Source organism: Nyctereutes procyonoides, unplaced genomic scaffold, assembly GCF_905146905.1.
Source record: "Nyctereutes procyonoides isolate TBG_1078 unplaced genomic scaffold, NYPRO_anot_genome, whole genome shotgun sequence".
Taxonomy (NCBI): domain Eukaryota; kingdom Metazoa; phylum Chordata; class Mammalia; order Carnivora; family Canidae; genus Nyctereutes; species Nyctereutes procyonoides.
This window is the reverse complement of record NW_026575043.1, coordinates 27,963,735-27,987,071: the sequence shown is the minus strand read 5'-3', so window position 1 is coordinate 27,987,071 and position 23,337 is coordinate 27,963,735. Positions and strand designations below refer to the sequence as shown.

At 43.5% G+C, this 23,337-nt stretch overlaps 1 protein-coding gene across 12 annotated transcripts in view; it reads right to left on the bottom strand.

Moving 5' to 3' along the window:
- SGMS1 (sphingomyelin synthase 1) overlaps positions 1 to 23,337 on the bottom strand; it is a 249,541-nt gene that overhangs the window by 107,712 nt on the left and 118,492 nt on the right. Inside the window, exon 1 of one of the 12 annotated variants that reach the window (XM_055322707.1) lies at positions 16,328 to 16,350. The exons of the other annotated variants lie outside the window; for them this stretch is intronic. The gene's annotated coding sequence lies outside the window, so the exon portion shown is untranslated. Of the gene's footprint in view, positions 1 to 16,327; positions 16,351 to 23,337 lie in introns of those variants that run through there. 12 annotated transcript variants of the gene reach the window in all.

Here is a 23,337-nt window from a genome sequence, read left to right as displayed (position 1 = left end):
CAGACTTCTGACAAGAATATCAAACTTTCCTAAGCTGTTCTGAACAGAATGTCCGATAAAAATGCCCATCTTAGCAGACAGCCTTGACTAACATGCACGCAGAAAGCTCTAGCTGTGGATGTGTGAGCATTCTTCAGAGCAGCACTGCGTTTCCTTTTTTGAAGATAAATTCTTAAATGAATGAATCATTTCCATCAGTGCATTCTTCTGGTGTGCAATGCCAAGTACTCAGCGGGCACCTGTGGGAATGAATGGCCACACTGAGAATAGCAGGCGGCCTATTGCCACGGCCAGCTTCCCATTACAGCCTCATCATCAACAGCATGGGTTTGTCAGCTATGCTTTCAAGAGGGGGGAAAAAAGAAGACCCACAAGAAAGGTAACAGCAGCTTTTAAACAGAACTTTTTAAAAAAGATTTTATTTATTTGAGAGAGAGCTAGAGAGCACATGCAGGGGGAGGGAGAGAGGCAGAGGGAAAAGCAGGCTCCCTGCTGAGCAGGAAGCCCATGCAGGGACCCTGAGACCCTGACCTGAGCTGAAGGCAAATGTTTTCCCGACTGAGCCACCCAGGTGGGTGCCCCTAAACAGAACTTTCTCTCCGAAAAAAAGTGCTCCTTGATCCCTTCTACATCATCGTCTTTGGAACTCACTTCAATGATGCTGACTGTTCAGAACAGGTTGGCCACTCTTCTCTTACCTTCAAAACCAGCCTATAATGCCCAGAAGAAAATCTGTCTCATTACAATGTAGTCCTGATTTTTTAAACAAGTCCTACTTTCTTTCCTTTCACAGAAAATATTTTAATAGGTTCACGGAATCCAATTCCTCCTCCAAGTTGGTAATTTGCCACCACTATGACTATTCAAAAGAATAAGCAACTTCAACAAGTGATGTTAATGAACCATCCTTTTGGCAGCAGACCCTGTGCTAAGTACTGGGGGTGGGGAAGGGGTTAGAAGGTGGTGGAGGCAAAGTGCATGTAAAAGAATGCAGTGCAAGGGTAGTATCACCAGAACATAAGCAATTAACTTATCTGATGCACCTAAAGAGAATAATCTGGATATGTAACTCCTGGCTGAGACTGTTAACAACCCAGTGACTTCTCAATCATGCTGCTTATGCACTGTTAAGATTCCCCATCAGTCATGTCAAAAACCTGGCTGAAAGGAACACACTCCTGTTTTGTTTTGTTTTGAAAATTCATTTATTTTAGAGAGAGAGGGAGACTATGGGGAGGGGTGGAGGGGAGGGGAGGGAGTCCCAAGCAGACCCTTCACTGAGCACAGAATCTGGCGTGGGGCTCAATTGCATGACCTAAGCCCAAACCAAGAGTCAGTCACTTAACTGACTGAGCCACCAGGCGCCCCCACACTCCCGCTTTGAATGTACACCATGTCCTCTACAGCAAGGCCACACCGGCTCCCCGAGGAGGGAGGCACACGTAGGTGTCAAGATGTTCACGGACAGCAAGTGGAGTGAAGGCAGCAGAAGAGGCTAAAAGTTCTCATGCTCATAAGATGTGCTGTTTCCGACTCTTGGCCTCTCGTTTCCCTCCCAAGGAGCTGGTTCACTAAGGCAGGTTGGGGCTTCCTCTACAGGAGACGGTGTCCCACAGTCGTTAAGAGTAGGTGCTCTACGGTCACACAGAACAAGGCTCCCCAATGGACTCTGAAGACCTGGAGCATGGTGTTTAATTCTTCATCCGGAGAAGGGCAGCAACAGCACTACCACAGCTCAGTGTGGTGACACGGGCCGAAAGACACCCTGTCTGCAAACAGTCCCATCAAGCTCACGGCAAAAAAAAAAGATGCTATCCTCATCCTGAGGAGGCAAAGCAGGTACCAGGGCAATGTCACCAAAACAGAGGTGTCCTCGCAAGCTCACGCATGTTGTGGCCACTTGACCAGGCCAGAAAAAGGCTTGAAGGGACATTTGATTAGTAATAAGGCACAAACCGCTCCTATTAGCAGCATGTATATAACTTGGGAGCAAAGTGAGAGTGGCCGCCACAGTCAGAGGTCAGCCGGCCAGTGGAAAAATCAGAAGTGGTAAAACCTGCCACAAAGAAACAAAATGGAACCACACGCTTGAGAATGCTCAGCTAAGAGAGAGCAGAGCCAGAACTCGAACCCAGGCAGCCTGGCTTTGCCCTCAGTTCTTAACCACACCACACCGGCTCCTTGGCGAGGAAGACAGACCAAGACAGACCACCCTAAAGAGGACTAAAGAGATAATGATACCAAGGATCAGGTAATAGGGCCAGAAAGTGAAAGGACCCAAACCACTAATGATTCTTTTTTTTTTTTTTTAAGGATTTTATTGATTTGACAGGGAGAGAACAAGAGAGAATACAAGCAGGGGGAGCCAGGGCCAGGCCCAATCCCAGGATCCCGTGATCATGACCTGAGCCAAAGGCAGACGCCGAACCAGCTGGGCCCCCCAGGCACCCCCAGTTTTGACTTTTATATGAACAGATCACACGGAATGTTCTCTTTTGCTCACCAACTTGCTTGTGAGACCGGTGTACGCTGCTGTGTGAGTTACTGTTGCTTATTTACTCTCGCCCTGCACAGAAATCCACCGTACAAATTCACCCCAAGTTTCTTTATTCAGGCTCCTGATGAAGCAAACTTGGGTTGGAGCCAGTTTGGGGCTAACCACTAATGATTCTAAATTAAAATCTAAGGCACAGTCACAGTGAGAGCCCCTAAGTGGTCGACACTGGGAATCTGAACTCATTTTGGAAATCAGCACTTGCTTTAAGACAGCAGTGACCACAAAACACAAAAGCTGAAAAGACCCCACTTGGGTCGTTTCTATAGAGCACGTTATGACGTAGAAATGCCGGCTAGGGATGTGTCACACACCCAAAATACCAGCCATTCAGGCAGGGCCTTGACAGTCTGGGCGCCGCTCAGCTTCCTGCCACCTTTCCCTTTAATTTCTATAGCAGGAGAGAGGAGGAAAAGCCACTCTCAGGTGTTCAGCTCTCTGCAGGTCAGAGGAAGAAAAGTAGGCAGGAGGGACCAGAAGCATGCTCTGGGTGAAGAGGGAAAATGCAGACAGAGGAGTAGGGACACACGGAATCCACACTCCCGGTCAGCCTCATTGTGGCCGACTCTACAATGGCCCCAAGGTCCCTGTCCCTGTGTCACTTCCCCCGACCCTCAGCAGGCTGGGGCCTGAGATTCTCTTATACACGGAATAAGCAAAAATGATGGTCTACATTTGGTTACCTCACACAAGACTGTAACATCCATTCTGCTACAAGATTCCCTCCTGCTGGCTCTGAAGAAGCAGCAGTGAGGGCAGCCTCCAGCTCCCAGTGAACACGAAGCCAAAACCGAGGCCCTCAGTCTGAGACCCCACAAGAAACTGCCAACGATCACATGAGCTTAGGAGGAAACCTTTCCCCAGTCAAGCTTCAGATAACACAGAAGCCCAGGCTGATGTCTTGACCACAGCCTTAAACTTGTGCCCAGCTGAATCACAACCAGACCCCTGGCCCACAGAAACCTGGAGATGGTGTTTACACTGCTGAAGCCACTGTGTTTGGGGCACCAGTGTTCTGTGACTACAGCTAACTCGTGCAGAAGGGAAGTGCAGACGGAGTCCCTGACACAACTAGGCTGGGGGCCAGGACTCAGGACAGGGAGCTGCCTGTCTACTGGCATGCATCCTGCCATACAGCTGTCTCTGGCTCAGACCCTGCATCTCCTCTCTTACCACACATGTCCTCACACCCCATTCTTGCCATTTACAGGACATACTGGAACACGTTTACCCAGGAAATAATAAACAAATGGTCATCGGCTGCCCTACAAAGGGGATTCAGCATGCCAAACAGTGACATATTAAAACAGCAAGAGGATCTCGATCATCATAGGAACTATGTCAGGATCCTACCCCTCATAAAACAATTTTAATAGTATTTTTTTAAAGATTTTATTTATTTATTCATGAGAGACACAGAGAGAGAGAGAGAGAGAGAGAGACAGAGACAGAGACAGAGAGAGACAGAGAGAGAAAGAGAGAGAGAGAGAGAGAGAGAGAGAGAGGCAGAGGGAGAAGCTGGCTCTATGCAGGGAACCTGACGTGGGACTCGATTCTAGGACCCAGGGATCACGCCCTAGACTGAAGGCAGGGGCTAAACCGCTGACCCACCCAGGTGTTCCAACAAAACAGTATTTTTAAGGTGATGTAACAGACTTAAAACACTTCATAAAACTCATGTTTAGAGAAACAAGCTGGAGACTTTCTGTATTAGTGGTTTTGAGAACAGAACAGAAATGAAAACATCCAAAGTTCCATCTAAACTATGCTAATACGAGCTCTTTAAAATCCAAATACAAATATTCTTTGTGTTGTTGGGTGGAGTTTAATTTGCTTTTGTTTTTTTAAAAGATTTATTTATCTGAGACAGGATGAGACAGCAGGGGGAGAGGCAGAGGGAGAAGCAGACCCCTCACTGAAGGGAGCCCGTTGGAGGCTCAATCCCTGGACCCCAAGATCATGACCTAAGAAAGGCAGATAGATGCTTAACCTATTGCTACCCAGGGCACCTGCCCCCCCAATATAAATATACTTATGTCTTCTGAACAAGAACCAATAGCTTTTACAAATAAACCCAAGTAACAGTTCTCAAGCAGAGCAAGCAGCTAAGACTATCGTGGTGAGCCAGAGACCTCGTCTCAATAGGCCATCTTCCCTCCAGCAGACATGGGTGGGGAGATCTATAATTGCATCATTTGAAAATTGGGAAATCCTCATTAATCTTCTAGTCCCAAACTCTCAGCGACGGATGCTGACACGACCCACAGATGTTAAGTGACCTACCCGTTCAGGATCACTCAGAAGCACAACCTAGACCTTCTGTTTCTCAGGCTTCTTTCTACCCATGTCGACCAAACTTTAGCTTCAAGCCAGAAATAAGTGGTATCATATCTTCTGTAAGTAACAAAATTGGAATGAACTTTCCACAACACTATAAAGCTCTTACTTATAAAGAACAGGCTCTGTGACAAGTGAAATTAAAAGTTCAATTCATTTTCAAAAACGATGTATAGTATTTTCTGAGTAAATGGAGATGCCCCTAAAATAGGCTGCCTTTTCTTAAGAATGATCCACTTTTTCTTTTTCTTTTTTTTTAAATAGGCGTTAACCAGGGAAGCAAATCAAGAGGCTCAGAACAAACACTTGTGCAAGCATGTCCATGCCACTGCTTCACACACCTGTGCTCCTAAGCCCACTGAGCCATTCCAGACACTGTGGGGCTACCTCCTCTGCCAAGGCACCGCACTAGTACCTGTACACATGCGGCCTGGCTGGACACACACAGTCATGCTTCCCAGTACCTCTGGCAGAAGTAACCCCATGTGAAGAAGCAAAGAACCACAGACAGCAGATCCCGAATGCAGGATCTGTGTGTGCGCAGGCTGTTAAGAACGCAGATCGCAGTTCTCTTTCTCCTGGAAACTTCTGTGTTTAAGATAAATAGCACCTTGCTTTTGTGAGTGATGATCCCACCCCTACAACAGCAGCGGGAGTTGCCAAAACAAAGAGGTTAGCCCTCCATCCCCAGGTCATGCTCCTTCAGAACTCATCATGGGACCCTTTCCACAGCCTGAGACCAATTAAAAAAAAGAAGCAGTCATCGACTCAATATTCTCCTTCCTAATCTTTTCCTCATTACCAAGAATAAACATATATTTAAGACGAAGCAAGAAGGGGACACCCGGGGGGCTCAGCAGTGGAGTGTCTGCCTTCAGCCCAGGTCGTGACCCCGGGGCCCTGGGATCGAGTCCTGCATTGGGCTCCGCGCAGGGAGCCTGCTTCTCCCTCTGCCTGTATCTCTGCCTCTCTCTCTGTCATTCATGAATAAATAAATTAATTAATTAATTAATTAATAAAAAAAAAGACAAGGTAAGAAGAAGTAAAGGCTTATGTTCTCCCTTATAGCAGCAGGCTTCTCTCCTCCATGTGAACTTGCGCCTCGACAGGAACAACCAGGACAGGACCTCACTTAACCAGTCCGTGTTCTGCATGGGTGTGAGCGCTCCGACACAGTCCTACTAACCTGCAGAAGGTACACGAGGCACAGTCCCCCCACACGTGGGGCTCTCCTAAATTTGCACACGCACAAACTCACCGAAGCGGACAACAGCACAATGAGGGCTGGGGATCCTGTTCCCTAGTGTGACACAAGAGCAACGTGAGGTGGAGTTACCGAGAACGCACAGCATTCACACGCCCACCTGTCCTACAGAGCGCTGGCGGGAGGCCCCCAGTCCCCGTGGCCTCAGGTGGCCGTCTGGAATCTTCCTTGGGTGAGGGGAGTTAGGAGAACGGTGGGTTTGGGAGCAGGGCCTGGGCAACACGGCCCAGACTCTCCTGACTCCCCCTCTTCTCAGGGCCATGGGGACTCCTCACAGGATGGGGGCAGTGCAGGCTCCTCCCTGCCCCACGATGGGGGGAGACCGGTCTCACTCACACATGGAAGTCCAGAAAAGCTGTGGGGCCCCACTCCCCTCAACCTCTGCAGGGCTAACTGCCACTGGTCCATCCACTGGCCCAAGGCCGGTAAGAAACAAAGGCGTCAGTCCACTATGCATCCTCTCAACACCTGACACAAGCTTTAGAGCCCAAACAGGTGGCAAGACCTTTGTGGAAAAGGTAAATATTTTGGAAGGAAGGAAGGAAGGAAGGAAGGAAGGAAGGAAGGAAGGAAGGAAGGAAGGAAGGAAGGAAGGAAGAAAGGAAAAGACAAAGGAAATGAAACCCAAACCCAAAGGGACACAAGAACAGAAATGACAGTCTACCAGAGTCTGCAGGGTGAGTCCAGGAGAGAACGCTCTTCTCACTCACTGTCCAGCGGCATCTAAAAGACAAGGCCAACCCTCTACTTTCTTCTCCGTGTTGGCTCTAAGAACACCATCTCCTCTCCAAATATGTAAAATGGGCACAGGAAGCCTCTGCCACTGCAGCACCCTAATGTAGGGAATGGGATCTCCCTTGGCATCAGTAGCTGCATCACTTTTGCACAAGGCGCGTCAGAGGTGTGTGAGCCTGGCTGGCAGGGCCCGTACGGTGAGCCACTGCGTGACATTCCTACCACAGAGGGTATAGGGACAAAAATCACAGCCCCAACTCAGGCATCCGAAAATAAAAAGGCCTCTAACTTCCTGACTTCTCACTTGAACTTCCATGGACTCTCAAAACGCAGTGTTTCTGGTTTTAAAAATGCACCGAAAAGGCTTTCATTCAGTAATATTGATTTTTGGTTTTGCTATGGGGATAGTTTTATGCAGATCATTTGAGCTTCATCCTATTCAAACTGTATTTAATGAGGATAGGTTCCTTGGTGTTATTTGAGCAACATTTTTTAAAAAAGATTTTAAAAATTTATTTATTTATGAGAGACACAAAGAGAAAAGAGGGAGAGGGAGAAGCAGGCTCCATGCAGGAAGCCCAATGTGGGACTCGATCCAGGGACCCTGGGGTCATGCGCTGGGTCGAAGGCAGATGCTCCTCCGCTGAGCCACCCAGGCATCCTCTAAGCAAAAATTTCAAATAAAAACACACCACCTTCGTTCCACAATACATTTAAAAACACAATTAACTTCACAAATACAGTTATGGGAGTGAAGGAAGTCAGTCATCTAGCATTGCCACCTTCACAAAAAAAGAACACATCTCAGATTTGACAGCACTCACATGCCCCCATCATGCCACACCCCTGATGTGGTAGGTAAGGCAGCTAGGGTATGACCCCCATCTTCAGAAGAAGAGCCTGAGGTTCAGAGGAGTACAGGACATGCCTAGGGTAACTACTTTGTAGTGGCAGGGCTCAACTTTAAGGAGTTTTCTTGGAGAAGAGGCGCCTGGATGGTTCTGTCGGTAGAGCATCTGACTCTTGATCTCGGGGTTGTGAGTTCAAGCCCCACACTGGGGGTAGAGCCTACTTAAAATAAACAAATAAATAAACCATTTTCTTAGAGCCAAAATTTGTGCTTTTTCCCCTGTAGGCCTCTATGAAGCAATGGAAAGGATGAGAAAAGCTTCTGAGAATGAGCAGTGAGCAAAACTGAAGTGGAGAGGATCCCTGGGTGGCTCAGTTGGTTGAGCATCCAATTCTTCATTCTGGCTCAGGTCACGGTCTCAGGGTCATGGGATCGAGCCCCCTGTTGGGCTCCAAGCTCAGCAGAGTGTGCCCTTCCCTCTCCATCTGCTCCTATCTCCACTCACTCTCTCTTGCTCTCAAACAAATATTTAAAAATTTAAGTGGAAAAGAGCCAAAAACAAAGGCTGACAGTGGTGGTGATGTAGTACACTATGAGGCCATGTGACGTCAGCCCCATTTGTTCACCAGCTCACCAGGGAGTAACTGGTCAGAAGAGAGAGAAGAAAGAAAAAAATCGTATGAAAAGGACCCAACAGATGGGCTGTGGAGAATAGGGGAAGAAATACATACCAACCAAAAAAAAAAGAAATTATGTGGGGCATTTGGTTGTGGATCATGCCTAGACAGTCAGTAGATGTTTTCTGGAAATGCCCAAAGAGTCGGTATTCGGGTTTTGCAGGGCACATGGCATCTCCTGCAACCACTCAGCTGTGCAGTCACAGTGCAAAAGCACGGTGGGTGATGCACAAACAACAGGGCATGGCTGTGAGCCCACAGAACCGTATTGTAAAAACAGGCCTGGCGCCAGCCTTGGCCCTCCTGCTATCGTCAGCTACCCCTGGCCTGGATGGTCACCAGACCTCCATAAGAAACCCATGAGGTACTAATAAAAGCAAGGAGAAAGATGCTACAGCCCACTTAAAAAATCCAGGGCAACAGCCCTGTCCAGCAGGCAGCAAGAACTCCGGGGGCCACTCCCACAGCACCTAGACCGTGGGGCCCAGCCTCACCCTTGGAGGAAGAGATGGAAGGGATACGTCTGTCCACTGCCAGTTCATCCCAAGTCACTACCATTCAAAGAACTGGTCTGTAAGACACCACGCACGCCTATGACCCTAAACTCCTTCACTACCATTGGCATGCTGGTAACTCCTTCTGAGCTCAAGGTCTGCTGCCCTTCTTGACCACAAGCTCCAGAGAGATGCCTTGCTCAACGCCTACGTACAAGACTGGCAATGAGACCCCGACTACATAGAAGGTTCTGGCATTTCAAGGTGACCCTGCACTGAGATATAGCTGGTCACCACCAAATCACCAAGCGTGATTTTGCAGAGCAGCTCTGGAGCTTTTCCAGCCTGTACCGCGTGCAGTGTGAATAAAGGCAGAGAGAAGATTGTACTGTGTCCACGTGCCAGGAAGCAGTGGGCACCTGCATTTCAACAGAGTAAGGGCGGGAAACCCATTCTCACTTGGCCAAAGTAGAAGCTATGAAGACATTTTCTCTCATGCTTCTCAGTTACAAGAACAAATGTGGTTTCAGTTCATGATAAAATGCTCCCTAACCTAGGCCCTAGCAAATTCAAAGCTATTTAGCTGGATGGATTTTAAACAACTATCTGAACAATTTCTTGTTTAAATATACACAGACAGCTTATATAAAAGCACAAACACTGACATACATACAAAACTGCTGGAACTAAGAAGGAAAAAAGGCAAATCATAAAATATGTATACTATGATCCATTTTTGTAAATTAAAACAAAACTAACTAAATGATGCATGCCCCCTCCTCCCCAATGTGGTTATACCTGGCAGAGGGATCTGGAAAATTTTATTTTCTCCTTTTTTATCTATTGGTACAGTTGACCCTTGAACAACAGCTGACCCTGTGAACTGTGCAGGTCCACTTATACATCATTTTATCAGTAAATACAACAATCCAGTACAGTAAGTGCATTTTCTCTTACGATTTTCTCAAGAACATTTTCCATTCTGGACCACTTTATCATAATACGGTATGTAATATATACAACATACAAAATACGTGTTAATCGACTGTTTCTGTTATAGGGTGGCTTCCAGTCAACAGTAGTTATGTTTTGGAAAGACAAAAGTTATATACGGATTTCTTTTAACCATGGTTAAAAGGGGGTGGGGGGATTAGTGTCCCTAAACCCCACATTGTTCAAGGGTCAACAGGGCTTTCTTTTCTTTTTTTATACAATGACCACATATTTTTGTAAAGAATCTTTTATAAAGTTGTTTCAAACAAAAAAATCTGCTGATTGGACAGTTCTTCAGAGCCTTTTCAAAGAAACAGAGAGAGAAAACGTGAAACAGGGCAATGCTGTTATTTAACATAGTGTTGCTGACATAGTTAAAAAAAAGTTTCTGAACTGCTTAAATGTTCACCCACTCCCACCAGTATCGCAGTGAGGATGCATCTCACCTGGGTGAGCACTGGCACACAAGCAAAACAGCACCAATGCTGATGGTATTAATTTCAGCTTCCAACTGCACTGTTACTTTTCCTGGAGCATGATATATTTCAAGTTGGCCTAATTTCTCTCTGGTCTTGGACTCTGTTAACTGCATAAAACACACCTAGCCAATTTCAGTGACCAAAAGGAATTCCTGGTGGTAAGAAACTTCAAAAGCTAAGTCTCCTCTCTTACAGCTTATTGGTATAGGTCAGAAATTGCCAGGCAGACATTAGGAATATCTCGGTACTTACCTGAAGCTTAATTCCATGTTTACACTGGAATCTCCAAGAACATGCACCAAGTTAGTTTCATTGCAACTAACGTGGTTCTCTAACATCACCCTCTGTGTAAATCAGAGAGATTACCAAATTCCCCTTCTTAGAGTATGTTTTAATATCTTCTATTTCTATCCATAACTATCCATAAATACTACTATCTCATAAACACCATCTTGTGTTGAAACAATGTTGTTCTACTGACCAATAACAAGTTTCATCCATTATACATGACTTGAGGACATTTTCAAGCTCCAAAGTAAAGAGGTTGTGGTTTATTTAAATGACTGAAATAAACCACACAGAACAAATTCCTTCAGAGATTGGTTATCCAGTGGCAGAGTTGACCTCCATCCAGTAACAATTATAAATGGTGGATGAAAATAAAAATCAGCTTTGAAGGCAGGGGGAAACAACCAGGCAGAAATGAAACTCTAGAACCCCTGAGAGGAAGGGAATCACACTCAATGATAATTTATGTTATGGCAGGAGAGTGAAAGAAACCTGTGCCACAGCACATGGAACTCAGTGCAAACCACACAGCCTTTAGTCAGAACACAGGCCTGCCACAGTGGCTGAAAATTGAAGAAGAAAGTCTCCAAAATGAGGAAGCCATCCAGGGTGAAGTCCTAAATTTGCAAATAAATACATTTGCTGGCTAAACTGAGAACTACAAGTCTAAGGATCCTGAGGAAAACAACCAGAACCTGACCAGTTCCAACAGCTAAAGAGAGTCAGAAGAGTCAGAATGAGTCTGGCGCTCCATGGGCCTGATAAAGGCCTCAGACGTTCCTTTGAAACCACAGAAGCACTGTGACTAAAGGCACAAGCCCACTTCCCCAGACAAGTGGACATTTCCTGGGAAATACAGGCAAAACAGAAACAGCAAAGCCTAGGAATGAGTCTCTGTACTATTCAAGCTGATTTGCCACTAATTCACCTGCCTGTTTGAGCAAAACTCAACCTTTCTCAGGGGAACAGAACAGAATGTTTGCATTGCAGCATCTGCAATGCCTGGCATAAGATCAAAAATTAATATGTAAGTGAGACAAATGGGAGCAGTAACTCCACAGTCAAAGCAGTCCACAGAAATGGACCTATATAGAACCCAAGAACATGGAACTAGAAGACAAGGATTTTCAAGTAACAATGCTAAATATAGTGAAGGATTTAAAGAATGATAGAAGGGGTAAAGAAAGAGGTAGTTTCAGAAGAAACTGAAGGGAAAAAAACAAATGGAAATTCGACATCTAAAAACTACAATATCTGAAATGAACAAGATTCAATTGGATGAAGAGAGTATCAAGCAGACACAATAATGAAAAAGAACTAGTGAACTTCAAGTCGTGTCAATATAAAGAACATAGGCAGAAGCACAGAGAAAAAGAAACAATGGTTTAAAACAAGCCTCCAAGACCAGAGAGCAGTATCAAGTAGTCTGATTTACGTCTTAGAGGATAGTAGAGAGAATGGGGCAGAAACTTTCAAAACTGAGCAAAAAAACAGCAATATGCCAGAGCAGGGTATTCAGTTAGCCACATGAAAACCAAAGATACAGCAACAAAAATGTACAGACGTAACCAGATAAGAAACAACAGAGAATAATAGTAAGAATACAGCAAGCAGCTCATGAGAAATAGGAGGCCAAAAAAGAGAAAACATCTTTAAAGAACTGAAAGGGGGGTGAAGGGGATAAAGGAAAAAACTGTCAACCTAGAATTCTATGCACAACAAAAACCCTTCAAAAATAAAGAATCTTCATATAAATGAAAACTGAGATAATCTGTTGCCAGCAGCCCTACACTGCAAGAAGTGCCAAAGGAAGCTCTCCAGGAAGAACAGAAGTGATACCAGATGTAAAACTCAATCTACAAAAAGGAACGAAGAGCCTTGGAAGAGGTAAACGCATATGTAAACATGAAAGACCATTTCTCTTCATTCTCTTAGGACATATTTGTTACAGATACTGTATTAACTGTGTGGATATACACACTTAATAGGAACTGTATTAACCTATGGAAGCGTATTAGTTTGTAACATATACGGATTAAAATATATGAGGACAGTAAAATAAACCAGAAGGGACAAATGAAACCATATTGTAGATTTATTACATTTTTTATGCAAAGTAGTAAAATATTAATTCAAAAAAAGAATTATAGATGAATATTGTAATCTGTACAGAAACTATATGAAGAAGGCCAAGAGTAATAGCTGAACACCCAAGAGAGAAATTTAACATATCTAATTAAACAAAGAAACATTAGAAAAGGGTATATAGGATTTTTAAGAATGTCTACAGGATGAGGCAAAGAATAACAAAATGGTAGATTTAAAACTAACCACATCAATAATAACAGTAAATAGACCAAACATTCCAATTAAAAGGCAGAGATTGTCAGAAAACACACAAAAAAACCAATCCCCAACTATATACACCTATGGCTGATGCATTTTAAATGCAAAGACACAGATAAACAGGTGGAAAAGTATATTCCAACACGATCTCAATACAACAAGACGAAGACAATAAAAGAAAACGACAGAATGGGATCACTCAAAAAACATGTGCAAAAATCCTCAACAAAATATAGTATAGGTGTAAGGACAGATGAATAAATCGTGAAGCAGAACACAGGCCAAAAACAGATGTACACACTTATGGTCAACTGATTTTTTTGATCAAGGTACCCAAAAAATTCATGGGTATAAGGAAAGTCTCTTCAACAAATTGAGCAGGAACAAACTGATGTCCACATGGGAAGAAGAATGAATCCTTACCTCTACACTTCACATAGAAATAAGCATAAAAGCTAAAACTATAAACCAGGAAAACATGGGAGACCATAAACTAGGCAAAGCACTATGGATAAAAGAAAAAAAAGCTTGATAAATTGGACTTCATCAAAATTAAAACTTCTGCTTTTTGAAAGACACAGTTAAGAAAATAAAAGGACAACCACCAACTGGAAAATATTCACAATACACATACCTGACAATGGACATATCCAAAATACATAAAGAACAGCTATAATTCAAGAACTAAAAAGCATAGAAAGTTAAAAATTAAAGTCACACAACCCAGTTTTTTAAAAAGCAAAAGACCTGACTAGATCACTTCATAAAAGAAGACACAGGTATGGTCAATAAGTACGTGACAAAATTTCAACATCATTATGCTCCAAGAAATCATAGGAAACCACACAGTACTACGTTATACCCACTAGAATGCTGATATTGAAAAGACTAACAGCAGCAAGTGTTGACAAAGGCTCAGAGCATATTGGAGCATCAAATACATTGCTGATGGGCATGTTTAACTATAGAAGCCTTTTAGGAAAATGTCTGACAATTTTTTTAAAAAAATTAAATATATACTTATCCAGTGATGTACTTTTAAGTATATGCAAAAGAAATGAAAACATTAAGTCCACCAAGAGACTTGTACATTAATGTTCACAGCAGTTATACGCAGAAGAGTCAAAAATTGTAACTCACCCAAACAGATGAATAGGTAAATTTGCACAACAGAATATGACTTATCAACATTAAGAAACAATCTACTGATATGTAAACAACAAATATGAATCTCGAAAAACACCTGTAATTGAAGAGCAAAAGCTACATACATGCATATTGTATGTGTAACTCCATGTGTATGAAGTACTGGAAGAGACAAAACTAAGCTCTGTTGATAGACATCACATTACCATTGACTTCTGTGGTGGGACAAATGACCGGAAGTGGCACAAGAGAATTTTCCAGGTGATGGAAATGTCCTACATCTTGAGAGACATGTTGGTACACTGAACTGTTCATTTGAAACTTAATACATTGTATGGCATATAAACTATATCCAAATTTTAAAATAATCTACAAGAAATTTTCTTTGAATTAGTTCTAAAGAAGATACAGTCTCTCACAGGTCAAACTTACTTCTCTTCTTACTTTGAGGACACGTAAGGCCTCAAAAACAGTGTGTGGAGTCTGTCCAGTTATTCCATTTTTGAAATATACACCCAACCAAAGCAAAGGAAAAAGTATTGTTATCTGTTTCCTGTCAAAACAGCCTCTGAACGTTTGTTTCAACCTAGAATTAAAAGCAATCTGTCCTTTAGGTTTTACCTGATTTTACTAACCCCACTTAAAGGTCACTTTTAACATCATGGAGAAATTACTCAAAAAATAAACTATAAAACATAATACCTGAATGTTCTAGTATCTTACTCCCTCTAAAATATTTATTAAATTCCTATTGTAGTCCATGTAGAATGATAGTCTATAAGGAAATAAAATGGGAAAACTCCTACTCTACTGATGAAAAGTTCTCCGTCTGATGGACGTGATATATATACATAAACAATTACCTTAAAGTGCAAATAAATATTCTTGAGCATAAATTGGTTAAGACCTCACTTGAGGAAACTGTATCTCCTCTTTTCCCTCTAAAACCGTAACATTTAATATTGACCAATAATATACAAGGAGTGAATATAAAAAATTTTCCTTTTGAACTAACTTTAAAAAAGAAAAACTTATTTTTTAACTAATCCCATATAATCATGTTTCTTAGCTCCAGGAAAAAGAACCCATGTACCTTTTTAAAAAAGTTTTCATGTAAACTCCAAGAATACGGAGAAAGGGGACCCTCCTACGCTGCTGGTAGGAATGCAAACTGGCGCGGCCCATATATACCTTCTTAAAGAGAATTATCCCACGCACAGCAAAAGGGATGAGGCACCTCTGTCTGGTACTACGTGCTCACATCCTGTGTTCCAGCCTCAGAGTTGGTCGGCCTGGGGTGGCTCCCCATGCAAATCTGAAGGCCAGTGTCAAAGTGAAGCGATGAGCTAGGTCAGTTCCCACTCTCAGGAATCTAATTGTGATACACATCACTTCCCTTCTCCTGGGCCTACTCTCGTCCCCTCCACTGAAATTATCATTTGAAAATCAATGAGCTCCAACACTGCTAAGGCCAATGGGCAGTTCTCAGTTCTCATTTAATCTGACCTATTAGCAGCCCACGACACAAGTGACCTCTTGCTTCTGTTCGAAACGCTGGCTCTACTTGGCCCCCAGAACTCCACACGCTCTCTCATGGGCCTTCCCTCTGGCAGATCCTTCTCACTGTCCTTTGTGGGCTCTTCCTCAGCTCTGCAAGGGCCCAAAGGGTCAATCAATTCTCCAATGTTTTCTCTGTTGTTGTCATTCCCTCTCTAGGTCAGCAGTCCTCAAGTGTTTTGCTCTCACGACCCCTTGACACTTTTAAAAAATGGCTAAGGAGCTCAAAAGTCTCTTGTTTATGAGGGTTACATCCATACACAGTTATTATGACTGAAAACTGAGAAAATTCTTAAGTATCTATTCATCTATAAGCAACGATAAGCCCATTACACATCAACAAAAGTACCACAGGTATGCACTTGAACTCATAAAGACCTGACTCCCCACAGCCCCAACATTTTCTTTCTGCATGTTTCCATGCCTCAGGAAATAACAACTCATCAGTAGCTCAGGATAAAATCTTTGGAGAAACCCTGCATGCCTCTCCCTCCCAAATCCACACCTGACCACACTCAAGTTCGCTTAGCCCTCTTTGGGAGTATATCCAGAACCCGACCACTTCCTCCTCAGCCCTCACTACTCCCCCCGAGCTATCCAAGCTTACCCGGCTGGCCTAGACTGCCAAGAACCTCCTAACCGGTCTCCGTGCATCCTCCTATTTCGCTTACAGCCCACCCTTCACACAGCAACAGGAAGATTTAAGGCATACGTCAGATGGCTCCACTTCTCTGCTTACGGCCCCGGGTACCTTCCCGCCTCCTTGACTGCAAGAGCTGGAGTCCTCATCACACCCCACAGAGGCACTGATGACCTCCCTGAAGCCGCATCCTGCACCACCCCCTCAACCACTCCTCTCCAGCCATGCCAGCCCCGCGGCTGGTGCTCATACAGTGTGTTCTGTATGAGGGTCTCTGCAACTGTAGATTCTTCGGCCTGAGACAGCCTTCCCTCAGAGAGCCTGGGTCTGAGGCTTGCCCCCATCAGCACTCACACACCACCAGATCAAAGATGATATTTTCACCATCACTCCACACCCTTGCTCTGCTTTTTCTTCCCAAACTCCCCATTACCTGGCATATATATCTCTCCTCCCTCTCCCAATACAATGAGAGCTGGGACCTTCTCTGGCTTCATGCTATACCCCAGTACCTAGAATAGTGCCTATGGAGTTAGCGCTCAAGGCCGGTAGTTGAGTGGATGAACAGAGACATGGGTCCAGGTGGCATCAGAGACTGAGGGCCAGGGACGCCTGGCTTAGCTGATAAAGTGTCTGCCTTCGGCTCACTCAGGTCATGATCCTGGGGTCAAGTCCCATGTCAGGCTCCCTGCTCAGTGGGAAGCCTGTTTCTCCCTCTCCCTCTGCCTACTACTCCTTAGGCTTGTGCTCTCTCTCAGTCAAATAAATAAATAAAATCTTAAAAAAAAAGAAAAGAGAAAAGAAATGAAACAAAACTGAGGCCCAAAGTGACAATGAAGTAGAGAGAGGCCAGGAGAGCCACACACAAACCAGCCTTGTGTAGGAGCAGAAGCTATAAATGTGGGAGAAGCAGCCTTCCCAAGACAAAGAAGACAAGAGCTGGGGTGGCTTGTACCTCTGTGAAGGCCAGGGAAGTAAATGATCATTTAAGCTTCACTCAAAATACACAAACATCTTAAACAAAAAAGAATGACTGGCCAGTGCAAAGGAAAATGACCAGTCTGCTAGTCTACTTTGAAAACCCTCAGCCTACACACATGGACTTTTCAGCCATTCTCATGAAGGTTCCCAGAGTGGGGGCAACACTATAATGTTAATGGTTACACGACATGAAATCCTTGTTGCCACTGAAATTCAGTGGGTCTGCCTAGAAAAGCCCACAGCAAATCACTTTGGTCAGGTGTCTAAGAGCAAGCGTCAGAGTTACTTAAGAGTATTTAACAGAGTCACAAAATCATTAACAGCACATTGGTCGACAAAGATTTTATTCGAAAAGAATAAAGACGTTTCTTTATCCTGAGCAAGAAGGAAAAGTAGCACATACGGACTCAGATGATGACGAGGACCCCCAGATCCCGCTGGGCGATGCGGGGCACCAGCAGTGGGGTCACCCGCCATCCTTCCTGGCGGGCCGTGGGGAAGAGGAGCTCAGGACCAGGCATCTCCTCCTCAGGCCCATGGCGGGGCCTTGCTTTAATCCGCCCCCTATTCAGTGTTTCATTATTCAGACTTCAACAAGACACCGCACCCAATGATCCAAGCCAACTGCCTTTTCCCAGCTCCAAAATACACAACAGTAAAGGAGACATCCTGGAGGGGATGGAGGAGACGCGGCCTGACTCTGGTCTCTGGCTCTGCTGGACTCTCTCCCTGGAAGCTACGACTTCTATGGGCTTCTACACAATTACAAGCATGCTCTTTTGAAACATCCCGAATAATATGAGAACAGAAATATTTTTAAAGTCAAGTCACTTTTAAACATCTTTAAATAGAGAAAAGGAAAAACAGAAAGGGCGGTTCCCCTAAAAGTTCTTTCTTAACCTTCTTAAGAGACCCGAGGAAGGAAGACATAAATCTGGGGCTCTGCAAGCTGAGCAGATAAAACTAATCCACCTCCCTCCCTGTCTAGGATGTTCGCTTGTTTGCGAACAGACATGGCCTGATCCTCGGGCTCATGATGTAGAACACCTTTTGCTGGGAGCTGGGAAGTTTCAGACAATGAACAGGAAGTCCCCTTTGAAGGCACCCAGGAGGTGGAGAGAGTGGGTGTGGCTGTGACAACCTGGCTTTGAACCAGCAATCTGTGCCTGTGCAAGGTGGGGCCTGGCTCCTGGATCTGAAATAAAGAGAACATCTGGGCCTCGGTCTCCCTGCCCCAAAGAGAGCAGGCTCATCCCCTCCTCCTTCATGTCCTACTGGGAGGTCACCCTCACATGAAGGCCTCCCCTGCCTTCCCGACATCGTGCTACGGGGTGCATCTCACACACATGCACACAAGTGCCCACTCACACTGACACTCCCATCCAATTCTCAGCTAGTTTGGCGAGAACCCTGATCATCATCCAGCACACGAGCATTTTACTTGTTCATCTCGTTTATTCAAAGTCCTTCCCCCAGTAGGCTGCAAGCTCCAAGGTGTAGGCTTGGGCTTTTTGGTTTTCTGTTTGAAGTGGTTCACTACCTAAGTACATAAAGAGGGCCTAGAATGTAAAGTGATACCAAAAATTTGGTGAATGAAGGAAGCTTTGAAAGTCCCTGCAAGGTCCCAGGGTTTTCGTTAGTGGCAGAGTCCTGAGGATCTAGAAGGCACTCGCAGGTATTACTACCTTCAGAGAAGAGGCGATCTGAAACTTAATATTTTTTAAATAAAGCAAACAGCAATGTTAGAGATGACACAGAACTGCTCACGGAGTAGCAAAGGAGTGCAGAAGAAGCAACTATTATAAACCCACAGGGTGGGGTGGCAGGTGTGAGATGGCTCCGGGCTATCCTACCTGATGAAACCAGGAACTTTATAGAGTCTTCATGGTAAACAAGGATTCCAAGAGGAGTGGGTTTCAAAGAGACTCTGGATTGCAAGTGGATGGGTGCCCACTGCGTGTTCTTCACCATGGAGCTACTCACCCCTCAACAGCTGGGCCCCATCACTGAGAAAGACCACTCGGTGGGTTTTATTTTATTTTGATTCACTCATTTTGACAGAAGGGAAAACCAATAGGATGTGAGAATGTCAGGACAATAATCATGCCTCCAAATATTTTTCTTAGTAGTGGCTTTTCTGACCATGTGGTGGTTTGTAAGTGATTCTGTTAATAATTAACATTTTTCCACCCACTATGCTGGAAGAAAAAGATTCTGTAAGTGAGCTATTACTTATATAATCTTTGCTTCTATTTCAGTTTCTTTATCAAATTAATATAGGTGGAAATAAATACATACAGTCAAAACAAAAATACCCAACACATCTTTGAGTGTGCTATAAATAAATCATCAAAGGAGTGACCCAAGATTAAAACCCCCTGCACAAAAAGCAAAAGACTGATCTACATCAAAAAGGCTTTTCTTCATTATACTGAAGGATTTCTTAAGAAGTCCTCTTTAAATCAGTGAACTTTCCTTGGCACCTAAATTAATTCAATTTATTAAAAATATCATTAATATAATTTTCAGAAATGCATTCACTACATGAAAAAATACAACTGAGGACAGGAAAACCCTGGGAAAAGTCCATGCTATCAAATTTTGAGCAAAAAAACAATAAATAGTGAATGCTTTGGATTAAATTATTTAAAAGCCTAAAGATATTCATAATGTGGGCTGCAAACCATTTTCCTCGTTAGAAACCATTTGCACCAATGCCAACTCAAAGTAAACATTACAATATCTTAAGAACAGCCACTTCTTCATGACTAAATGTGAAGATCCATTATGCTAACATTTTATAAAATTAAAATTCTAAATCAGAAAAAAAACTCAGGATATTAATTCTCTAAGCCCCTGGAATACTAATTTTGATACTACTCATCATAATGTGGTCTTATGTAAAAGTCTATGGCTGACAAATCATGCTCGTAATCCAGCTGGCATGTTTACCATGGAATGCTCCCACTTCTTTTCCCGGCAAATATGTAAAGTACACTACTTATTTTCATGATTGATTGGTTTGTTTGTTTGTTTATTTATTTATTTCAGAGAGAGAGAGAGCAGGACAGAGGGAGAAGCAGACTTCCTGCTGAGCAGGGAGCTCCACATGGGACTCCATCCTGGGACCCTGAGATCACGACCTGAGCTGAAGGCAGACGCTTCACCAACTGAGCCACCCAGGTGACCTCATTTTCAAGAGTTCAGAATATTTATCTGTACCAGGCAATTTTTATCCCTACTCTGGTCAGTATAACTTGTGCTTTCTACCAATTTAAATAAACTTTAAACCAAATGAAACCCTATTTCATTTAACATTTGCTTGGTACCATAATATATGTTTGAACAATTAATTGTTAGCTCAAGTCATGCTGTTTCCAGGACCCTGTGGTCTAATGTGGCAGTGCTGACGCGTGACTCAGATGGCAGGTCCTTTTCTGCAAAATTAATCCAGGATGGGATTCTCAAAGAGCGAAGGCTGAGGCTCACAACAGAGTGTGTAATTCATTCAGGCTCACGAGTGGCACACAGACACGTTACACAATCCTATCAGATGGCAGAGCTTCTCACTATCTAGAGCTCTGCTTGGGTTTTACTCAAAGAGTACAGAGCCAACTGAAGTTTCAAATCATAAAACTGATTCCTCAGGTCTGCGCACTGTGCAGGTAAACCACAACATCAAGGATTTCTTCTTAAGAGTGATTCCTTGTTTACATCACTGCACAGTCTACCACTTGCAGCTATTTTCACTTGCAGAAAATATTCTACTCATTCAGAATCAAACAAAGTAACACAGAATAAAAGGACTGACTTCCATCAGAGCCTCTCAGGACATCACCATGAGGACCCATGGCAGATATCATATGGGGGGAATCAAAAATTTACTTAGAAGGGTAAAATTATATGATAGAATAAAACATGAGACAGCTAATTAAAATCGATGAACAAAACTAAATCTCATTTCAATAAATATTATCTTCTTACTTCCTCTATTAGAAGCGCCTACTAAAAACAAAGCAACAAAACAGGTCTTTCCTTCCGACAGAATGACACAGCTACCCTCTCTCAAAAAAAAAAAAAAAAAAAAACAACCAACAACTAAGGAAAATACATCTTTTTTAAATACGCCAGTTTGGGTGACAATCAAGAAACATTAGAAGAAGGACCAAAACCAGAACCCCAGTACCCCTGACCTTCCATTACAATTCTTACATGGACACAAGAGGAGATAAACCAGGCCTACTCAGCTCTGAGTTGAACAGATCCTGGCATTACACGGGACCCCACAGAACTATGCCCTCGGGATAGGGGCAATTTCTTCTTAAAGTGAGCACATTCGGAGTGCGAGGGTAGTTGTGTCACTCTGCAGGAAGGAAAGACCTGTTTTTGTTGCTTAAATTTTATTTTAAAAATATTACCATGCTGACTCTAGAAGGGACCAAAAATAATGGTTTAAAATTTTAAAAGTAAAAAAACATATTTATTGAGTACCTATGTACTCAGTATTGTACCTTTGTGTAGGCTCTGCAGATAAAGCAGTATAATAAAAATTAATTAATTAATTAATTAAATCTGAGAGTATAAAATCCCTATTTCATCAAGGACAGTCTAAACAGCAGATTAAAAACAAACTGAACAAACTGAAAAGAAATTGGTGAACCGAAGGACAAATGCAAAGAAACAGTCCAGAATTGTACACCTAAGGACAAAGACAACAAAAATAAAAAAGGGGACACCCAGTGGAAGGTGAGAAAGTATAACATATGTCTTGTGGAGTTTCCTTTTGAAGAAAATAATAAAGAAATGAGGAACGGGCATTATTCTAATAAATAACGGAAAAATTCTCCTAATATCAATCTTCAGATTCAGAAAACCCCAAAATCATAATCAGGAGAAAGGAAAGGAAGGACACATACGCAAATCACGACTACCAAAGACAAAGCAGAATCTTTAAAGCAGCCAGAAAGAGAGCCGAGCTATGTGAGCTGGACTTGGAGCATCACACGAGAGCTAAGCAGGCACAGGGCAGGGGTGGAAGGTCAGGGCGGAACCCGAGGTCTGCGTTGGAGGCCAGCAGGAACGAGGTGGGAGACAGAGAGGGCCTCAAATGCCAAGCTAGAGAGTCCAGCTTATATCACAAAATGAGGGGCCAGTCATCCCTCAAGGCTCTGATGAAGGAACAGAACCCGGAGTAGCATGAGAAAAACTAACCGCTCAGCTGGACCAGAGGCAGAGCCAGGGGGACGGCCACTAGAGACCAGCCTACGGTAACACGGACCTTCCTAGGGCAGTGATCAACTAGTGGAAAGAGACAAAATAAGGCAGGCAAAGGGGACATGGTAAAGGAAACCCAGCAGTGAGAGTCTGTGACAGTTTGTGACACTTAAATAGAATCAGTCCAATTTCTCCATCTTCTACCCTTACAAATAGATCACACTTTTTTTCTGGGATGGATCTGAAATTTCCCTTTATGTGTTATGGGTCGGCAACGAATTATTTTAAATTCTACTTCCACAAACTACTTTAACAAGCAAGTTACCTCAGTTTCCCCCAATGAATGCTAGTACCTTGAGAAACATTTCATTCCTTAGTTCCTACAGAACACACAAAGGAGTCTCATCTCTTCTCAGGATTACTGAAGACAGTAAATGTAAAAGTACAGGTAGTACAAGAGGTAAATAGCCAACCATACACAGCTGTACATTTTGGATTCAATCCAAAGTAGTCTTTCCTACGCCAGAACTCTGTCACCCTCTTTTAGTTTCCTCACAGCACTTATCCACAGTCTTGTTTATCTACCTTTGTATCACTTGTCTCCCTAAACCACCCTGACCCACTCCCACCGGACTAAACAATCAATGAGGAAAGAGATCTTGTTTGCATTGCTCGCCACTTGACTCATAACTAGATCGTGTGCAGCATAAAGCAGAGATAATCAATAGCTACTGGATGGGTGGGTTGATGGATGCATAGGTGGGCACATGGATGGGTGGGTG